Source organism: Berghia stephanieae, chromosome 4 (genome assembly GCF_034508935.2).
Source record: "Berghia stephanieae isolate SIO BIC M18660-M18661 chromosome 4, UCSD_Bste_1.3, whole genome shotgun sequence".
In the NCBI taxonomy this organism is placed as follows: domain Eukaryota; kingdom Metazoa; phylum Mollusca; class Gastropoda; order Nudibranchia; family Aeolidiidae; genus Berghia; species Berghia stephanieae.
In genome coordinates, this window is record NC_088363.1 from 15,766,278 (window position 1) to 15,773,777 (window position 7,500).

General features: G+C 43.0%; 1 protein-coding gene across 1 annotated transcript in view; it reads left to right on the forward strand.

The window, feature by feature from the left end:
• Positions 1-6,173: 6,173 nt before the first annotated feature.
• Positions 6,174-7,500, forward strand: part of LOC144971937 (uncharacterized) — a 31,642-nt gene continuing 30,315 nt past the window's right edge. The window contains exon 1 of the mRNA XM_078913014.1: positions 6,174-6,507. The gene's annotated coding sequence lies outside the window, so the exon portion shown is untranslated. The remainder of the gene's footprint in view (positions 6,508-7,500) is intronic.

Here is a 7,500-nt window from a genome sequence, read left to right on the forward strand (position 1 = left end):
TATATTTATTCAGTGCGGCTATGTGGCCTTGTGGTATGGCACTCGCTTTCGGATCGGAAGGTCCTGGGTTCGAGCCTCGCTTGGCGCATAGTTGAGTCCTTGGAGAAGGCTCTTTACTCACATTTTCTCACCGTACCCAGGTGTAAAATGAGTACCTGGCCGTTAACAGCGTTGTCTCTGTCCGCAAAAAAATTGTAATATCGCCTAACAGGCTTCATGTCCCGTCCTACATATTAAATGTTGCTGTTGACCAGGGACCCCTTGTAAAGCGCTTTGAGCATGTTTAGTGGATATTGCGCTATATAAAAGCTCAATTTTTTTTCAGTATCTTGATAATCCCGACATGATAGCAACCTCATGAGGCGAAGTACCCTATACTTATTTGCAGGTCTCATAACCCAAGTTGTTATGGGCTAATTGATGTAATGGAAATACTCTCACTCAAACCGACGCAAAATAAACTCCATTACAACAATTTTAAATCAGGCCCACAATTGTGTTCGGTTATCAGACCTGCAAATATTTGCACATCGGGTTGAGGCGATGAGTCATTTTGATGAAACATCAGAGGTAAACAAGGAAAGATTTACTATGTAAATCGACGTGTACTTATTTACACATTGATGTAAATCAGTTACAAGAGAAACTCTGTATTACCATTGGGGGGGGGGGGGGGGGGGGGGGGGGGGGGGGGGGGGGGGGGGGGGGGTGGCTAAGTTGGTAGAGAACTCGCTTCAAACGCAAAGGGACCGAGATCGATCCTATATTTATGAAAAATCACACGTAATGGCATTAGGTAAACGAGACCAACCATTTTAAAAATGTAAATCGACGAGCACATTGATGTAAATCAGTTATTAGGGAAACTCTGCATTACCACCAGAGTATCAATAGCTCAGTTGGTAAAGCAGTCGCTTTACACGTAAAGGGAAGTTACGGAAATCCCATATTTAATTTATGAAACATCACACGTAACGACCGAGAACAATCCGGGTAAAGTCCATCTTTTTTTTAAATCTGACCCCCGTGACCACCCATAAGTAGTGATTGGGTAGCTGGATCTGTTAGACCTGGCGGAAAGTACTTTGCGATAGAGTAACGTCCTGTCCAAATGGAAGCAAGCAATTGCTATTGTCCGTTTCACGCCATATAACAGGGATAAACTCCCTCTCCGTGGGCCAAATAGCTCTGAAGGACTACTTTCTGTATCATCATATTCTGCTATAAATTGTGTGGCTGTTAGTGCCGCGCTGAGGACGGTCCTTTGGACCGGTCCCACGGTCTTTTAGCTGTGAACCGGGGATCGGTCCCATAGTGGCTAAGTTGGTAGAGAACTCGCTTCAAACGCAAAGGACCGAGATCGATCCTATATTTATGAAAAATCACACGTAATGGCATTAGGTAAACGAGACCAACCATTTTAAAAATGTAAATCGACGAGCACATTGATGTAAATCAGTTATTAGGGAAACTCTGCATTACCACCAGAGTATCAATAGCTCAGTTGGTAAAGCAGTCGCTTTACACGTAAAGGGAAGTTACCGAAATCCCATATTTAATTTATGAAACATCACACGTAACGACCGAGAACAATCCCGGGTAAAGTCCATCTTTTTTTTAAATCTGACCCCCGTGACCACCCATAAGTAGTGATTGGGTAATTGGATCTGTTAGACCTGGCGGAAAGTACTTTGCGATAGAGTAACGTCCTGTCCAAATGGAAGCAAGCAATTGCTATTGTCCGTTTCACGCCATATAAACAGGGATAAACTCCCTCTCCGTGGGCCAAATAGCTCTGAAGGACTACTTTCTGTATCATCATATTCTGCTATAAATTGTGTGGCTGTTAGTGCCGCGCTGAGGACGGTCCTTTGGACCGGTCCCACGGTCTTTTAGCTGTGAACCGGGGATCGGTCCCATAGTGGCTAAGTTGGTAGAGAACTCGCTTCAAACGCAAAGGGACCGAGATCGATCCTATATTTATGAAAAATCACACGTAATGGCATTAGGTAAACGAGACCAACCATTTTAAAAATGTAAATCGACGAGCACATTGATGTAAATCAGTTATTAGGGAAACTCTGCATTACCACCAGAGTATCAATAGCTCAGTTGGTAAAGCAGTCGCTTTACACGTAAAGGGAAGTTACCGAAATCCCATATTTAATTTATGAAACATCACACGTAACGACCGAGAACAATCCCGGGTAAAGTCCATCTTTTTTTTAAATCTGACCCCCGTGACCACCCATAAGTAGTGATTGGGTAATTGGATCTGTTAGACCTGGCGGAAAGTACTTTGCGATAGAGTAACGTCCTGTCCAAATGGAAGCAAGCAATTGCTATTGTCCGTTTCACGCCATATAAACAGGGATAAACTCCCTCTCCGTGGGCCAAATAGCTCTGAAGGACTACTTTCTGTATCATCATATTCTGCTATAAATTGTGTGGCTGTTAGTGCCGCGCTGAGGACGGTCCTTTGGACCGGTCCCACGGTCTTTTAGCTGTGAACCGGGGATCGGTCCCATAGTGAAGACCGGCGGCGGTCCTCACTTCTTATCACCTTTCAACTAGTGCCGCGCTGAAGACCGGTCTGATCACCTTTGGTCTCGCGCCATAGCCTACTACTTCCCCAGCGATTCGTTGCCTTCGGTTGCCTATCTTCCACCAATCACCACCCATCCCACTTAATTAATCGCACCCACCCCCCTTTGCCATACACTAAACGACACAGACGACCATACAGGCAGACGACCACCAACCTTCACTCCGCAAACCGCCTTTCGTGTGTGAGATGGGGGGAACAGGAGGCGCACGCCTTGGACGATTCCATTATACGGGGTAAATTTCAAAATTTACTACACCATAATGATCGCAATGACAATGATCTATGGTGAAGGCATGACCCCTCTTCTCTAATGGGTTATTGTTTGAAATGTATGTGACTACTAAAGATGTGTGTGTTTGTGTGTGTGTGTGTGTGTGTGTGTGTGTGTGTCGAACCTAGCAAGTAGCAAATCCGATTCTTTTTTTTCTTTTGTCCATCTCTTGTCACCACTCCTTTCTATCGCAGTGTTGTCATTTAAAATAATACAATTATATTAAAATTTCGTTTGGTGTTTTTACTAATCAAATAATATGAGTTTCATTAGTTTCTTCCTTCCAAAAAAACCAGTTATAACGTCTGAATTTTAAAAAAGTCCAATAGAATATTTGGGGACCCCGATAGCTCAGTTGATAGAGCACTCTCTTTATACGCAAAGGGCCAGAGATCGATCCCGGGTGCAGTCGAGTTTTTTCTAAATCCCTGTCTACTCAGCAATGAATGGGTAGCTGAGTTTGTTAGATCTGGCGAAAATTCACCATCGACCCCTCTTATTACCTCATCCACCCCCTCTTATTATAATTTCACGTCTCTCTCTTACTCTTCAATGCTCGCTGCCTCTAATGTGTGTGTGTGTGTGGGGGGGGGGGGGGGAGGGGTAGGAGTTGCGTGTGTGTATCAACGCCACGAACAACTCGATCAACGCCTTGGGCGATGCCATTATCTCCGTTAATGGGGATAAATTTCAAATTTTATTAAATTATCGAAGTAACAATGAAGTACGGTGAGCAAATAAAGAAGGCATCACCCCTCTTCTCTAATTAGGTTACAATTTGAAATGAGTGTGACTACTCCGTGTGTTTTACTCCTGTAGACCACGGTTTTCATCGTGTAGCGGTCTTTAACAGTTCAAGAATGAACGATCCCGCGGTCTCAAAGGTCAAACGGTTCGAATTTCCAACAGTCTCTCAGGAATGTTCAATGTCGAAAAGGACCGGTCCTTGCGGTCTTCATTTCCCAAGGACCGTAGGACCGTGGTCCTTAAGCTTGCCAAGGACCGCCCCGCACTAGTGGCTGTGTGGTCTCGTGGTATGACACTCGCCTTTGGACGGGAAGGTCCTAGGTTCAAGTCCCGCTCTGATAACCGCATGGTTTAGTCCTTGGAAAAGGTTCTTTACTCACATTCTCTAACCGTATTCAGTTGTACCTGGCTGTTAACAGCGTTGTCTCTGTCGGAAAAAAAATGCTGCATTAATTCTATTAAATAAAAAGTACGTTAGACAGCGTGACTCAACGGTATGGTATTTGTTTCGTACCCTAAAGGTCCCGAGTTCGACTACCCGCCGCACGGTGTGTCCCTGAGCAAGTCACCTAGCCTTAGTTTATTTTGCGGCGCTGCACTGCGACTGACGCCTGGGTTATTCCACTCTTCCCTTGGAATATATCCTAAAGAAAAATTTCTTTTTAGGGATGAATAAAGGGAATTTTTTTAATTCTATTTTTTTTTCTTTTTGCATTAAGTGTCATGAACTACATTTAAGATTGAATTAATAGAGACTGGTCAACACTGACATAATACCATTTAGAGAGGATGGACACATATAAATATAGTTTTGTCAGAGTGCAAAAGTAGCGGAAAGCCTTTTCCCCTAATTACAAAACGTGGAGAGCGAAGTGTGAAACGAGGCAAATGAACGGGGGAGAGTGGCGGAAGAGGGGTGGGGGTGGGGGTGCAGGGGCCGGGAGAGAGGAGTGGCCTGATCTTTAAGATTCATTCATGTAAAGTTGTAAAAAAAACTTGATTTCAAAAGGGAGAGACAGAAAATTAGTCAAGTGACATTTGATTACTTGTGGCTAGTGCCGCGCTGAGGACCGGTCCTTTGGACCGGTCCCACGGTCTTTTAGCTGTGAACCGGGGATCGGTCCCATAGTGAAGACCGGCGGCGGTCCTCACTTCTTATCACCTTTCAACTAGTGCCGCGCTGAAGACCGGTCTGATCACTTTGGTCTCGCGCCATAGCCTATACTTCCCCAGCGATTCGTTGCCTTCGGTTGCCTATCTTCCACCAATCACCACCCATCCCACTTAATTAATCGCACCCACCCCCCTTTGCCATACACTAAACGACACAGACGACCATACAGGCAGACAACCACCAACCTTCACTCCGCAAACCGCCCTTTCGTGTGTGAGATGGGGGGAACAGGAGGCGCACGCCTTGGACGATTCCATTATACGGGGTAAATTTAAAAATTTACTACACCATAATGATCGCAATGACAATGATCTATGGTGAAGGCATGACCCCTCTTCTCTAATGGGTTATTGTTTGAAATGTATGTGACTACTAAAGATGTGTGTGTTTGTGTGTGTGTGTGTGTGTGTGTGTGTGTGTGTGTCGAACCTAGCAAGTAGCAAATCCGATTCTTTGTTTTCTTTTGTCCATCTCTTGTCACCACTCCTTTCTATCGCAGTGTTGTCATTTAAAATAATACAATTATATTAAAATTTCGTTTGGTGTTTTTACTAATCAAATAATATGAGTTTCATTAGTTTCTTCCTTCCAAAAAAACCAGTTATAACGTCTGAATTTTAAAAAAGTCCAATAGAATATTGGGGACCCCGATAGCTCAGTTGATAGAGCACTCTCTTTATACGCAAAGGGCCAGAGATCGATCCCGGGTGCAGTCGAGTTTTTTCTAAATCCCTGTCTACTCAGCAATGAATGGGTAGCTGAGTTTGTTAGATCTGGCGAAAATTCACCATCGACCCCTCTTATTACCTCATCCACCCCCTCTTATTATAATTTCACGTCTCTCTCTTACTCTTCAATGCTCGCTGCCCCTTAATGTGTGTGTGTGTGGGGGGGGGGGGGGGGAGGGGTAGGAGTTTCGTGTGTGTATCAACGCCACGAACAACTCGATCAACGCCTTGGGCGATGCCATTATCTCCGTTAATGGGGATAAATTTCAAATTTTATTAAATTATCGAAGTAACAATGAAGTACGGTGAGCAAATAAAGAAGGCATCACCCCTCTTCTCTAATTAGGTTACAATTTGAAATGAGTGTGACTACTCCGTGTGTTTTACTCCTGTAGACCACGGTTTTCATCGTGTAGCGGTCTTTAACAGTTCAAGAATGAACGATCCCGCGGTCTCAAAGGTCAAACGGTTCGAATTTCCAACAGTCTCTCAGGAATGTTCAATGTCGAAAAGGACCGGTCCTAGGACCGGTCCTTGCGGTCTTCATTTCCCAAGGACCGTAGGACCGTGGTCCTTAAGCTTGCCAAGGACCGCCCCGCACTACTTGTGGCCCCTGGCAAGAAAGGGATCAATGTAAGTGTTAGCAGTTAGCAGATGTGATGGATGCGTGTATGTGTGTTGTCCGATTGGACGGGAAATGTTACCAAAATTGGTGCGGATGATTTAAAAAAAAAGTAGTTGAATGTATCGCGTTCATTATCATATGCAATGTGATTTAAGGACCAACTAATGTTTTAGAGTTGCTGTTTTCTATGTGTTTTGAGTATAAGCCAATAGAATTTGTATTTTCAATTTATTTCATTCGAAGCGCACGACATGATTACACGAAAGGATTACACGAAAGGATATATTATTTGTATGTTTTGTTAAAAGGAGTATTTAAAACTTTTGTTTTATACGGAAAAATAAATGAAATAAGGTAAGTTTGACTAACATAAATTTTAGCGAGGCTAAATGAATGAACAATGAATTACAGTATGTAGAATAGATATGTCACAATGTATAAAACTTGTGTTCATGATTTTTATTCAGCTATTTTCTTATGGGATGTTTTTCTCTCCTCAATTCTTTCCTCTTTGGGATGAATAAACTTTGCATCTTAAGCAAAGTTTAGGAGGCAATTGTGACAGTTCTTTCAACACTAAAGAAACCCGAATAAACCTACCCCCCCCCCCCCCCCCCAAAGGCTCTTAAGGCTCTGAACCTCTTTCTTATACTACAGCTATTATCGCTTTTAAAAACATTCATTTTTGGTTGGGATGGGGGGTGTGGGGGGGGGGGGGGGGGTGATGGGGGGGGGGGGGCATTTGGAATGGTTTTTATTAAGTGTAATTTTTCACTGAGAGTATTTCTAAAACAAGACCGAGCCCTCAACAAAACATGTTATCAGACTTGTGAATAAACACTAGTCAGCTTTTGAAGCGGGATTGAATTTAACTCTAATTACATAATTTTAGAGAGCATTTCATTTCATTTTAAACGAAAAAAAAAACATCTTTAAAGTCACCTACAAAGGCATCTGCACTTCCCTTAATGAAAACAATTAGGTTTGCTGTTATAATCAGATTACTGGTGGGGAAAACTATGAATTTGAAAGGTACTTTGACTTTGTCTCGACGAAACAAAAAAGTTTAATTCCGGTTTAAATATATTTATCCAATTGAATAGGGATAGCTATTTCTGCTTTGTCTATAACAACCATGTCATCATTTTCCAAATTTAAGGGTGAGTAGTCAATAGTCGTATGAAGTCGAATTCATTCCTATTTCAGTGATGATAAATTGACAGGAGTAAAATGCCAGAGGAGATGTGGCGTCTCACCTTCCTCTTTTCCGGTTCAAAACTCATTGAAAATGTGTAGCCAGTCCTCCGGACAATGTATAAGCAATGAATAGGTTACATATTGAACACC